Here is a 13,302-nt window from a genome sequence, read left to right on the forward strand (position 1 = left end):
CTCTTATGCTAGGTTATCAACAAATGAGTTTATGAGGTCTTTAAACATGAGATAATAAGGAAAATATTTTAAATTAAAATTCATAAATACTATGTAGTCCATAAATGCTTTTTTTGTTTGTTTGTTCTCTAATATCTCATATTACTGTCACAAAATTTCTCACAACTAATTTTTTAAATATAAGTGCTATTATGGTTGAAATCATCTTTTTTTTATTACTTACTTTGACATAAAAATGCTGCCAACTTTGACCTAAAAAAATAAGGACATCAATATTCCTTCTTAGCTACCTAGATCAGCACTGCAGTTTTTACTTATTATTTCCCTTTGATTTAAGTTTTAGGATATTACTAATATTCCCTACTGAAGTTGGTCACCAACTTTCACTCATCTTGTTTTGGTAGGAAGTTAAGTTGCCAAAATAAATTGTATTAAGTCAATATTCACTTTATAATTTTGGCTCCCTTAACATTTTGAAACAAAATCATAAGCACCCTTCAAAATTGTTTTCAGGTTTTGGTAAATTTAAGAAATGCTAGAGGTCACAATGACATTTGATAATGAACCTTGTGCTGAAGTAATCCTGTTGATATAAGTACTTTGAGAATTCTAAGTACTGTGCTGGCTCTCATCCTCCTTAGCAAAGATAAGAGAATGTTGGAAGTGCTCACACTCCAGTGACCTTAAGAACACAGTAAACAGAGAGCACTAGTCTCTGCTGGGGTAAAGATTTACTTAAATTTCATTGCTCTTCTCCTCAATGTTTGCTGAAGAGAAAGAAGTTCCCCAAGATATTCAACTATCAACTACAATGTTTTTGTTTATTTCCAGGAAATAAAAAATTATGTGAGGACCACACACTTTAGAAATCATATTTGTTATAGGAAATTATATTTTTCCACTGAATCTGTAGGATGTTATTATTTAAATGTTTGCTATTTAAATCATTTGATAGATTGCTTAGTATTTAAATTTAAATTGTTCAACATTGTATAAATGGAATCTACCAGACTTGTACAGACTACCTTCCCTCAATATTTCATGTGAAGGGTCTCATTAGTCAGACTCCAGCCTTAGCTTTCCAATAGCAGTTGCTGAAAATATAGGGGGCCCTGAGTAGATACAATTCCAAACACATCAGAAAGCCTCATTCTTCCACAGAAACCATAATTAGGCAATTCTTATTTATCATTAATGTATTGAAGACTTTCCTTCCCCACAATTAAATAATATATATATATTTGTTTTTTTAATTTTTTATTAGAGTTCAATTTGCCAACATACAGCATAACACCCAGTGCTCATCCAGCCAAATGCTCCCCTCAGTGCCCATCACCCAGTCACCCCAAACCCCTGCCCACTTCCCCTTCCACTACCCCTTGTTCATTTCCTAGAGTTAGGTGTCTCTCATGTTTTGTCACCCTCACTGATATTTTCACTCATTTTCTCTACTTTTCCTTTATTCCCTTTCACTAATTTTTATATTCCCCAAATGAATGAGACCATATAATGTTTGTCCTTTTCTGATTGACTTATTTAACTCAGCATAATACCCTCCAGGTCCTTCCACGTGGAAGCAAATAGTGGGTATTTGTCGTTTCTAATGGCTGAGTAATATTCCATTGTATACATATACCACATCTCCTTTATCCATTCATCTTTCAGTGACACCGAGGCTCCTTCCACAGTTTGGCTATTGTGGACATTGCTGCTGTAAACATTGGGGTGCAGGTGTCCCAGCATTTCACTGCATCTGTATCTTTGGGGTAAATCCCCAGCAGTGCAATTGCTGGGTCATAGGGCAGATCTGTTTAACTCTTTGAAGAACCTCCACACAGTTTTCCAGAGTGGCTGCACCAGTTCACATTCCCACCAACAGTGCAAGAGGGTTCCCCTTTCTCCACATCCTCTCCAACATTTGTTGTTTCCTGTCTTGTTAATTTTCACTATTCTCACTGGTGTGAGGTGGGGTCTCATTGTGGTTTGGATTTGTATTTCCCCGATGGCCAGTGATGAGCATTTTCTCATGTGCTTGTTGGCCATGTCTATGTCTTCCTCTGTGAAATTTCTGTTCATGTCTTTTGCCCATTTCATGATTGGATTGTTTGTTTCTTTGCTGTTGAATTTAACAAGTTCTTTATAGATCTTGGATACTAGCCCTTTATCTGATAGGTCATTTGCAAATATCTTCTCCCATTCTGTAGGTTGTCTTTTAGTTTTGTTGACTGTTTCTTTTGCTGTGCAGAAGCTTCTTATCTTGATGAAGTCCCAATAATTCATTTTTGCTTTTGTTTCTCTTGCCTTCCTAGATGTATCTTGCAAGAAGTTTCTGTGGCCAAGTTCGAAAGGGTGTTGCCTGTGTTCTCCTCTAGGATTTTGATGGAATCTTGTCTCACATTTAGATCTTTCATCCATTTTGAGTTTATGTTTATGAATTGTGTAAGAGAATGGTCTAGTTTCATTCTGCACGTGGCTATCCAATTTTCCCAGCACCATTTATTGAAGAGACTGTCTTTTTTCCAGTGGATAGTCTTTCCTGCTTTGTCGAATATTAGTTGACCATAAAGTTGAGGGTCCACTTCTGGGTTCTCTATTCTGTTCCATTGATCTATGTGTCTGTTTTTGTGCCAGTACCACACTGTCTTGATGACCACAGCTTTGTAGTATACAACCTGAAATCTGGCATTGTGATGCCCCCAGCTATGGTTTTCTTTTTTAATATTCACTTGGCTATTTGGGGTCTTTTCTGATTCCACACAAATCTTAAGATAATTTGTTCCAACTCTCTGAAGAAAGTCCATGGTATTTTGATAGGGATTGCATTAAATGTGTAAATTGCCCTGGGTCACAGTCACATTGACATTTTAACAATATTAATTCTTCCAATCCATGAGCATGGAATATTTTTCCATCTCTTTGTGTCTTCCTCAATTTCTTTCAGAAGTGTTCTGTAGTTTTTAGGGTATAGATCCTTTACCTCTTTGGTTAGGTTTATTCCTAGGTGTCTTATGTTTTTGGGTGCAATTGTAAATGGGATTGATTCCTTAATTTGTCTTTCTTAAGTCTCATTGTTAGTGTATAGAAATGCCACTGATTTCTGGGCATTGATTTTGTATCCTGCCACACTGCCAAACTGCTGTATGAGTTCTAGCAATCTTGGGGTGGAGTCTTTTGGGTTTCCTATGTACAGTATCATGTCATCTGCGAAGAGGGAGAGTTTGACTTCTTCTTAGCTAAATAGTATTTTTAAACACCAGCTTGAAAATAATGTGTTCTGGGGGGAGAAGGAGAGTAAGGCTAATAAGTACAGCATAAAGTAAGTGTTTCAAATGGTTTATAACAAATTTTTAAATCCAATATTCTAAAGTCAAGGAGGGGTGTTGGTTCCCTTTCTGGGCAATGAATCCAAGAAGGTTCTCCAGCAAGGAATTTCGATCACTGTTTTCCCTTGAAAATCGCGATTCTTTATATTAAGCTACTGTTAAAACAACCATTGGGAGCACCTATTCATATGGTTTTATCTTAAGCAAGCTTTTTACTGATGTATATCATCCAGAAGTTTGTACAAACTACATAAATTTTACCAAATGAACTCACCCATGTAACCAGCACTGAGATCAAGAGACAGAACATTGCCAGAATCCCGAAGCTTCCATCCTTACCCCTCCCTGTCGTTATCCAGCCTTTGTCTCTCTCCAAGGTGTAACTGTTAACATCATAGATTAGTTTTGCCTGTTTTTTGAAACTTATGTAAATAGAATTATATGGTATTAACTCTGTTATCTATCTTCTTTCACTCAACAATAACATGAGTTCATGTTATTCACCCATATTATTCCTAGTAATTGTAGTTCATACATTCTCATTGCTATGTAGTATTCCACTGTGGGAATAGATAGGGAATGGATTTTCCATTCTAGTATTGATGACATTTGGGTTGTTTCCAGTTCAGGGCTATTATGAATCATGCTGCTACATATATGGTTTCAAAGCCAAAGTAAAATAATGAGTTTGAATAAGGAGAAGCTTGTCAGATACTTCCTTTTCATCATGAGTTTCCTCTAAGAAAATGAAGCTATTGGACTAGAGAGAGCAGAGTTGAACCTTGAGGTTAATATTGTATAATCCTAAAATATCATACTAATACTTTCTTCTTCTTATAAAAAGTAGTCAGCTTATCAGCTGCATTAGTTTCCATTGCTGCTGTAACAAATTACCACAAATTTGGTGGCTTAAGGCAACACGGATTTATTCCGTTACAGTTCTGGAGGTCGGAAGTCCAGAATGGGTCTTAAGCAGCTAAATCAAAGCATTGGCAAGGCTGCATTCCTTCTGGAGACTCTAGGAGAGACTCTTCCTTGCCTTTTCCAGCCTCTAGATGCTGCCCATGTTCTTCATCTCACAGCTTGCAGCCAGTAACCCATCCCTGCCATCTGCACTTCTGGTCATGTATCCTGCCTCCTTTCCTATATAGATCTTCCTCAATTTATGATGAGATTATGTCCCAATAAGCCCATCATAAATTGAAAATAAGTAAAAAATTCATTTAATACACCTAATCTATTGCACATTGTATCTCATCCTAGCCTACCCTGAACATGCTCAGAACACTGAATTAGTCTACAGTTGAGTAAAATCATCTCACACAAAGCCTATTTAATAATAAAGTGGTGAATACCTCATGTAACTTATTGAACACTACTTAAAGTGAGAAACAGATGGCCAAATGGGTACAAAATGGTTATAAGTGTATCAGTTGTTTACCCTTGTGATCACCTGGCCAACAGGGAGCTGGGGCTGCCACCACCCAGCATCATAAGAGAGTATCATACCACATGTCACTAGCTGGGAAAAGATCAAAACTCAGAATTCAAAGCACAGTTTCTGTTGAATACATATCACTTTCACACCATTGTAAGGTTGAAAAATTGTAAGTCCAACCACTGTGAGTCAGGGACCATCTGTAATATAAGAACTCTTTTGATTACATTGGATCCATCTGGATAATCCTGTATAATCAAGATCCTTAATCACATCTGCAAAGCCCCTTTTGCTATGTAAAGTAACATTCACAGATTACAGGGATTAGAATATAGATATCTCAGGAGGGCCATTATCAGCCTACCCCAACAATTCTCTGAAATCATGTTCTGCTACCATTTCACCATACATTTTGTCCTTCCCGCCTCACTGAAGGAAAGCAGAAACTCAATGCCCTTTTATTCTGTGATTTCAGCCCAAAAACATTTATAACATAAATTCCTGGAGAGTAGAGAGTGACTGCTGTATTACTGTTTCTGCACCAACCCAATAATAATCTGATGCTCAGTCGGCATTCAGTGACTATTGGTTGGTTGACTGAATTCAAGAAGAACTATTCCCTACATCCTCACATCTCCCGGATAGGTAAGAAGCAGCCACATTACACTCATGGACCTGGGGATGGGTGCCTGCAGCTGTGCTTTCATTCCATAGTCAGGTCTTAACCTCCATTTCCTCATCTGATAAATGAGGTGGCTGGCACAGGTAATATCTAGAGTACCTTGCTACCACTATTCGTGTTCCACATTTTAAGTGGAAATGATACCTACAATATACTGTAAAATGAAAAGGTGAGGATTCAAAATTCTGTAAATGGTATGATTCAAATTGACTGTAAAACTATGTACCATACTAACATAAATGGGGAAACCGGATTTGGGGTATTAACCATATTAACTTCACAGTATTTCGGTAAACTTAAGCTGTTATTTTATATTTGAAAAAATATATTTTAATCCTCTATCCAGGATTCTTAGTAGGTATGGAGATGGATGTATATACATCCCAATCTGAGCACTTATACAAAACTGATTGGAAGATATGATGTGATCATATGTGTAGATATTTAAAGTTTAAGAAACAGTGGACTAATTCACTGGGTTTCTCATTAAATTCACCTCATTATAAAAATAAAGCTACTCATTAAACATCAATTACCATAATTATCATTATCCATAGAAAAAGTTACATTAAGAAAACATTAAAACAATTAATCATGGTCATTTCTATGTGGCTAGACCACGGATCCCATTTCTTTCTCTTTTATTTTAGTAAGCAGGCTTTGCTTCTATGATGAAAATAAAATTAACAATTTTAAAGTATTTTCAAGAGTCTACACAAAAATTTTTGTTGGCTTATAATTTGAGCAAGTAATATTACAAATATTCTGTATGTACATGAACGTATATAATTGGAATTATTCAAAGTCTTTAAAGAAAATTTATTGATTTTCTTTCTACCCTTCCCGTAAAACATATTCCTTCCTTGGTCTTCCCCCTCTCAGGATATAAGAACATCCTCCCATTGTTCAAGCCAAAATCATAGAAAATCATTGTTTATCAGGCTTTTTTCCTTACCTCCCCACAAATCCATCAATAACCACTGTCAACTCTACTTCTAAAATATACCCTGAATCTGTTCATTTTTCTCCATCTCTACTGTCAGCACTTTAGACTGAACCAGCATTTTACAAAAACTGTGATTTGCAACCCATTGATGAGTTATGAAATCAGTTTGGTGGATGACAACCAGTATTTCTTCTTTTACAGTGAAATCAAATAGCAAATCTCAGAGTGCATCACTCATGGTTAAAGGGATTGCTTCATGAAATTTTTGTTTATGCATATGTGTTTATGTACTGAGTTACCATATAAAATATGTGTCTTCTTGGCTATCGTGCTAAAAAACATTTGAAAGCCTGCATGTAAGCCCACATCATTTTTCCCCTGGACTGCTTAAAACCTGGAATTCTTACTCTCAGCATGATGAAAAGCCAAACGTTACAATGGCCTAACAACTCAATGTGATCTGTGCCTGTTTACCTCTCTGACCGCATCATCTTTCTCTCCTCTTCTTACTAAACATACTTCAGTCACAGTGGCTTTCTTTATATGAAACATACCAAAGTATCTATACCTCGGGGACTTTGCACCTGCTATTTCCCCTACCTACTGTGCTCATCACAACACCTGTATGTTCCGCATGGTCTTAGTACAAGGGTCATCTCCACAAAGTAGCCTTTCTAAAATGCCTCCCAATCCCAACTGTCTTGTCTTATTTTTCTTTTCTTTTCTTTTCTTTTCTTTTCTTTTCTTTTCTTTTCTTTTCTTTCCTTTCCTTTCCTTTCCTTTCCTTTCCTTTTCTTTTCTTTTCTTTTCTAAGATTTTATTTATTTATTTGTGAGAGGGAGAATGTGCAAGAGCATGAGCAAGGGGTGGGGAGAGGGAGAAGCAGGCTTCCCACTGATCAAGGAGCCCAGTGTGGGGCTTGATCCCAGGACTCTGGGATCATGACCTGAGCTGAAGGCAGATGCTTAACTGACTGAGCCACTCAGGTGTGCGCTCCCCACCCCCCACTGTTATTTCTTTCTTTCCCAGCACTTATTACTTGAAATTACCTTGTATATTTATTGCTTTTTGTCAAGTTTGTTTACCATTGTTTTCCAGTGGCTAGAATGTAGGTTCTAAGAGAGCAGAGCCTTCTGTGTCTACCTTGTTCACTGATGTCCTCTAGAGCCTAAAATAGAGCCTGGCACATAGTAAGTGCTGACTAGATGTTTTTTTGATTGCATAATTTACTATATGTGAAACACTATGCTAGATCTGAGATCAAAGAGGAAAGAGTCACTTGACCTATATATGCTTTCCTCCTCCTTACCTCTCCCTTCTAGCTCCCTGTCAAGAAGGCCTCGACAGTTTTGTTCACCATATTTATATACCCTGTGCTTGCATGGTACCTGGTACCTAAAGTGTCAATGTTTTTAAAGTAAATGACCGATTCCATGAATTTGTGGTGGCTCCAATTACACAGAGTTGAATGATTTTCCAGCAGATTTCTGGATCCTGAGTTGAATATACAAAATGTAGGCATTTGGTTAGATATGGGATAAGGATATTTAAGAGTTTAAGCTAATGACTGGAGAGTCATGAAGGGAATGGACAGTGGAGAGTAGACTTCTTTTTGGGTTCACGTTTTCAATACACACAGTGTAGATGCCTTTCTAAAAAGAATGGTCCAAGTTATAAAAGTTTTTAGGTTAGTCATTTTTAAAGAACAAAATTTACATACTGGCACGTCCATTTTCTCACTCCATTCTTTAGAACATAAATCCTAATTAGCATTTATTTTTACTCATTAGAATGCTAAGGAATCATTCACATTTTCCCCTTAGAGCCATGCAGATTTACTTATTTCATTACTTTTCTTCGTGACACGGTGTCTTAGAGAGTCCATCTACTGATTGTAAAAATCCAGAGCGGATCTTTCTATAGATAATTCCATTATCAGTCAGCCAAAGACCAATAAAGTTACAAGAAACAACTAAGTATACCACTCAACTAACTCACAGACAACAAACGTCATCAGAATAGTTTCCCCATCCCAGTTCATCCTGGCCTTGACTTTGCACAGAGCCACCACATAACCCTAGCAGACTACGTTTAAAGTTACTAAGAACACAACAATCTTATGGAAAGTCTGATTAGCCAGTAGTGAGTCAACCAAGGTAATTGACCCATTTGTGATAGACTGGCTTCTCAACATAATTGGAGGATTCAGTTTTTGTTTTGGTGAGAAAGGAATAAATAACTTACTGTTTACATTTTCATTAGTCATTTGCTTTCCTTTCTGATTATATTTTCTTGTGGGAAATAAAGAAAAGGGGTTCCAGTTTGGATACCATAATGGAGATGTTTATATCTTTCAGAGGTTAACACTAGAAAGAGTATTTTAAAAATCAACTTGGCTTCAAGTATAGTGGGAAAGTACATCATTAAAACTTTATCTCTTTTCCCGAAGAATCTTGAAGCACTTAGCAAATATTACACTCAGACTCTTTTGGCTAGGTTCATCGATTGCAAGTGATACCATCTCCTTTTACAAGTGAGGAAGATGGAGTCATAAACAAGGGGCCTTACTCAAGGGCACACAGTTACAACCAAAGTTAGAATTTAAGCCACCTCCAAAAACTTAGCAACTGAAACCAATATTGTAGAATTGCTGGCTGACAGAAATTAGCTTGCCATAACCTGGGCTATATATACCCCAACCTTGATTTTAATTACTCTTTTTTAAAAATTTTTTAAAGATTTTATTTATTTATTCATAGAGATGCAGAGAGAGAGAGAGAGAGAGAGAGAGGCAGAGACACAGGCAGAGGGAGAAGCAGGCTCCATGCAGAGAGCCTGATGTGGGACTCGATCCCGGGACTCCAGGATCATGCCCTGGGCTGCAGGCGGCGCTAAACCGCTGCGCCACCGGGTCTGCCCTTAATTACTCTTATCATAGAATGATGAACTTGAAAGAAAAGGAGCCTTAAATTCATCCAGTTGAACTTCTCACCTTACAGGTGAAAACAAATGCCAAGAAGGTGAGAACACTTGCCTACACAGGTCACAAGTAGGTGGTAAGCTGGAACTGGAATCCAGGTTTCAGACTCCCAGATCAAGTCTTTCCACCATGTTACTCAAAATAACAAAGTCTGTGCAGAAGCCTGAGGAGGGCTGAGCTCCCACTACTTGTTCCAGCCAGTGGGAGTGGATGAACTAATTTCTTTGAGAGGAAACATAACAGCTTGGCTATGGCCATAGAAGCTTCCCCAAGACAGAAAGTTCTGAGATCCAGGCTCAGTAAAGAATGAATTTATTTATCCTGGTTGTTCCAGAAGACCTCTTGGCAATCTAACCAGTGCTTAATAAATATTAACATGATTTGGGGTGCCCAGGTGGCTCAGTTGGTTAAGTGTCTAACTCTTCATTTTGGCTCAGGTCATGATCTCAAGGTCCTAAGATTGAGCCCCAAGTTGGTCTCTGTACTCAGTGTGGAGTCTGCTTGTCCCTCTGCCTCTGCTCCTCCCCTTGCTGTCTCTCTCTCTCTCTCTCTCTCTCTCTCATAAATAAATAAATAAATAAATAAATAAATAATTTTTTAAAATATATAAAGTAACATGATTTAATAAATGTATTCTCCACTTCACCTGAATGTGTTTGTTTTGTTTTTAGTGGAGAAAAAAAAAAAGAATCCATTTTCTTAATATGTGTCTTGAGGTTAAAGTAGATGACAGATCTGTGAGAGGCAAGGGTTTCCAAACTTGAGGCATAGCAAGTGCAAAGGCATGCAGCTTGGATGAACAGGTGCAGATAGTAGAACCAACCTGCTGGAAGTTAGATAGATAGGATAGGGTAAAATCACCAAGAACTTTAAATTTGGTTGAAGGAGTTTAGACTTGGGAGTATTTTACTCAGAATATTCAGAAATTCTGAGCAGGGCTGTGACACATATTGAGGATGTGTTCGAAAATGAGTCAGTAGCATGTGTGACAGATGGGCAGGGAGGTAGTGTATACTGGGAAAGACCAATTAGGAGACTGTATAGCAGTCCAAGAGGGAACGATTTACAGTGTTCTCCATGACATCTTCCTAGCAATTCAGACACAGAAACTGGAGACCTAACACATTCCCAACAGCCTCCCTGAACCTGCTCCAGGTAACGTGGGCTTCTGCTGTCTGCTTTGAACTTTGCCCTCCACCCTCACCATCCAATGACCACCTCTCCTAGGCAGTCAAACCCCTCCGCAAGGCTGTAGATCTGTCTGCAGCAGTCTCCAACTACCGACCTGCAGCCAGACTCCCCAGAAGGGCCTTATATTCTAGTCATCCTCTCTAAACTTTACCCAAGCTCTTTGACAAGAGAGGGCTGGACTGACACCATGGGCAGCATTGAGTCACGAGGACAGACAGCAGACCTGAAAGGGCTGTGGGGAAACTATGGGTCAGTGACACTCAGGAATCTTGAATACACAAATACGAGGGGTCAGGGCAAGACCATTATTCAGACATGAGAAAAGCAATGCAAGTCACCATAGTGAGGCACTTTGAGACATTTCTTTCCCCCAGAATGAATTCTCCAAGTGGCCATTATGTTAAAAGTTTACCACAGGCTCCATTCTGCTCTTCCAACTACTGTACTTCGCCTTTCCTCATGTATAGAAAATGCCTGAGACCTTGACTTCCCTCTTTCCTCTCATCCACAGCATCTCCGAAGAGCTGTTGCCATTCTCCAACATCTTGCTGAGTCCTCGGCTCCCCATGTTCTGACATCACATCCAGTGGCATCTGTCACCTCTCAGTTCCGCAGCTTTATTCGTGAGTTATATTCAGTTTTTCTAAAGCCTTCTGGTTCTCTCTTTGCAATATTTAGCAGATCTGGCCCTTCTGTCTTTCTTCCTTGTCCAAGGCCATGCATCAGGCTTAACCACTTTGCAGTTGCTTGGCCAATTTCTCCATCACTAGCCTATTTCTGTACTCCCATTCATCTGACACTGAGGATCTCCCTCAGATGCCATTCCAATCACATCACTAAGCCTTAAAGCTATACTTGCTCTGTTGTAATTGCTTTGTTTCAAGTAAAAGCTCTTACTAATAGGATAGGAGAGCTGGAAGGAAAGTCAGGAGATACATAAAACATAACTTTACAGATAACAAGACTAAGACTCACAGAGATTAAGATACTTTTTCACCAATACCTTTGGCCCTTGGATACTTCACTCTTTGCAAATTTGCTCTTTCCTAATTTACAATTCAAACAAAATCCTACTGTCTTGTGCCATATCCATTCGTACATCCTTTCTGTCCACAACACAGTATACTTTCAAAACTTCATTTTCTAAAACCTCTCATGATGAGTCTGACAACACAAATTATTTCACAAAGCTTAACTGTCGGGCACAGTTGGGTGTTTTGTAATCACAACAGACTTGGACTTGGGGTCTTCTGCAGGCTCAGACAATCCACTAAAATCACTGCTCCAGGAGGGTGGCCCCTCATTCCTGCCTCTGCACGGAGACATCTGTCAGCAGTGGGTGACACACTACCAAGATAGATGATAGATACACACAGTCACATAGCATACCTGCATATATATACATATATATATAAAGACAAATACTATATGATTTCACTCATGTGAAATTTAAGAAACAAAACCAATGTTTGGGCAGGGGGATGGGTTAAATGGATGATGGGGATTAAGGACGGCACTTGTGATGAGTCACTAAACTGTACACCAGAAACCAATATAGCACTGCATGTTAACTGGAATTTAAATAAAAATTTGAAGAAAAAAGGCACATATAATGAATGCTTACATTGCATTTTAATGAAGACAAACATTCTTGTAATGTGCACATGAATTTCACTATATTCATTTTGAGGGGTTCATGTTACCCCAAATGCAATGTTTACCTACAGAGCATGTTCTTATTTTGGTTTCCTATTCCTTGAGATCTTTTATCTCTACTTTTCTATGTCATTCTTCCCAAATTTCTATCTATCCTTGAACTTTATCCTCCATAAAAATGCAGCCTATAATCCATATTACTTTTCATTTCTCCCTACAAGTCCCCTTCTTTGAAAGTTCTGCTTAGATAATTTCTGAAATGGTATAATTAATGATTTGGTAAAATGACATAACAAGATGTAGCAGAATTTAGCTGGAGATAAAAGAGGAAGGGGCTATTTAGCCAATAGGGGAGTCAAGCTCCAAGCCTAGGAGTGCTGCAACAATGGGCTACTCAACTAGATTCGGTGTGCATAGACCTTATTTGAAGAGTCCAATTTATGAGAAGCATCTAGGAACAGATTATCAGTTACTAGAAAGGGGAAAATTGCAAACTTGCCAACTTGCTTATTCTGTGCAGTTTTAAGAACCATCAACAAGGAGGGAACGCAGTAAGTTAACTTTGGTAAAGACTAGGAAAAAAAAAACAAGACGGGTGGCTCATCTTTGAAACAAGCTGAGGTGTGAGAGAGAGCACCCATTTACACTTGCTTAGAGCAGTTCTGAATCCTTGTAATTTTACCTGTGGCCTGTCTCCACTAACAGCTGTGGCTGCTATTTTAATTTTGAAATTCAGCTGTTCCTTTGCCAGTCTTGACACAACATTTTAGGCATGTTCTGAAGCATGACTCATGGTACTCTCTCCAAAGGCCAAACCACTTCAGTATTCTATTCAATTAGCTTTCTGCTTCCTGATCTACTGGATATTCTCAGACCAAGATGCAAAATTAAGACATGGGCAATTTGAGAAGGGAGAAACTCCAGCCAAGACATTTGGCAAAAAACACTTGAGACCACATGAGAGGCCTAAAGAACACGAGGAAGGAGATTAAAAACATAACTGCCAAAGTTTTACTTAATCTAAAAGAGCCTATGGATTAGATAGCACCATTCCTTCCATCAACAAGCATGACTATAATGCCTGCT

The 13,302-nt window shown here is 38.3% G+C and overlaps 1 protein-coding gene across 8 annotated transcripts in view; it reads left to right on the top strand.

The window, feature by feature from the left end:
* Positions 1-13,302, top strand: part of LOC112640819 (phosphatidylinositol N-acetylglucosaminyltransferase subunit P-like) — a 117,434-nt gene that overhangs the window by 12,618 nt on the left and 91,514 nt on the right. For all 8 annotated transcript variants that reach the window (XR_007411464.1, XR_007411465.1, XR_007411467.1 and 5 more), the window contains one exon: positions 11,072-11,183. The gene's annotated coding sequence lies outside the window, so the exon portion shown is untranslated. The remainder of the gene's footprint in view (positions 1-11,071; positions 11,184-13,302) is intronic.

Source organism: Canis lupus, chromosome 6 (genome assembly GCF_003254725.2).
Source record: "Canis lupus dingo isolate Sandy chromosome 6, ASM325472v2, whole genome shotgun sequence".
NCBI lineage: Eukaryota > Metazoa > Chordata > Mammalia > Carnivora > Canidae > Canis > Canis lupus.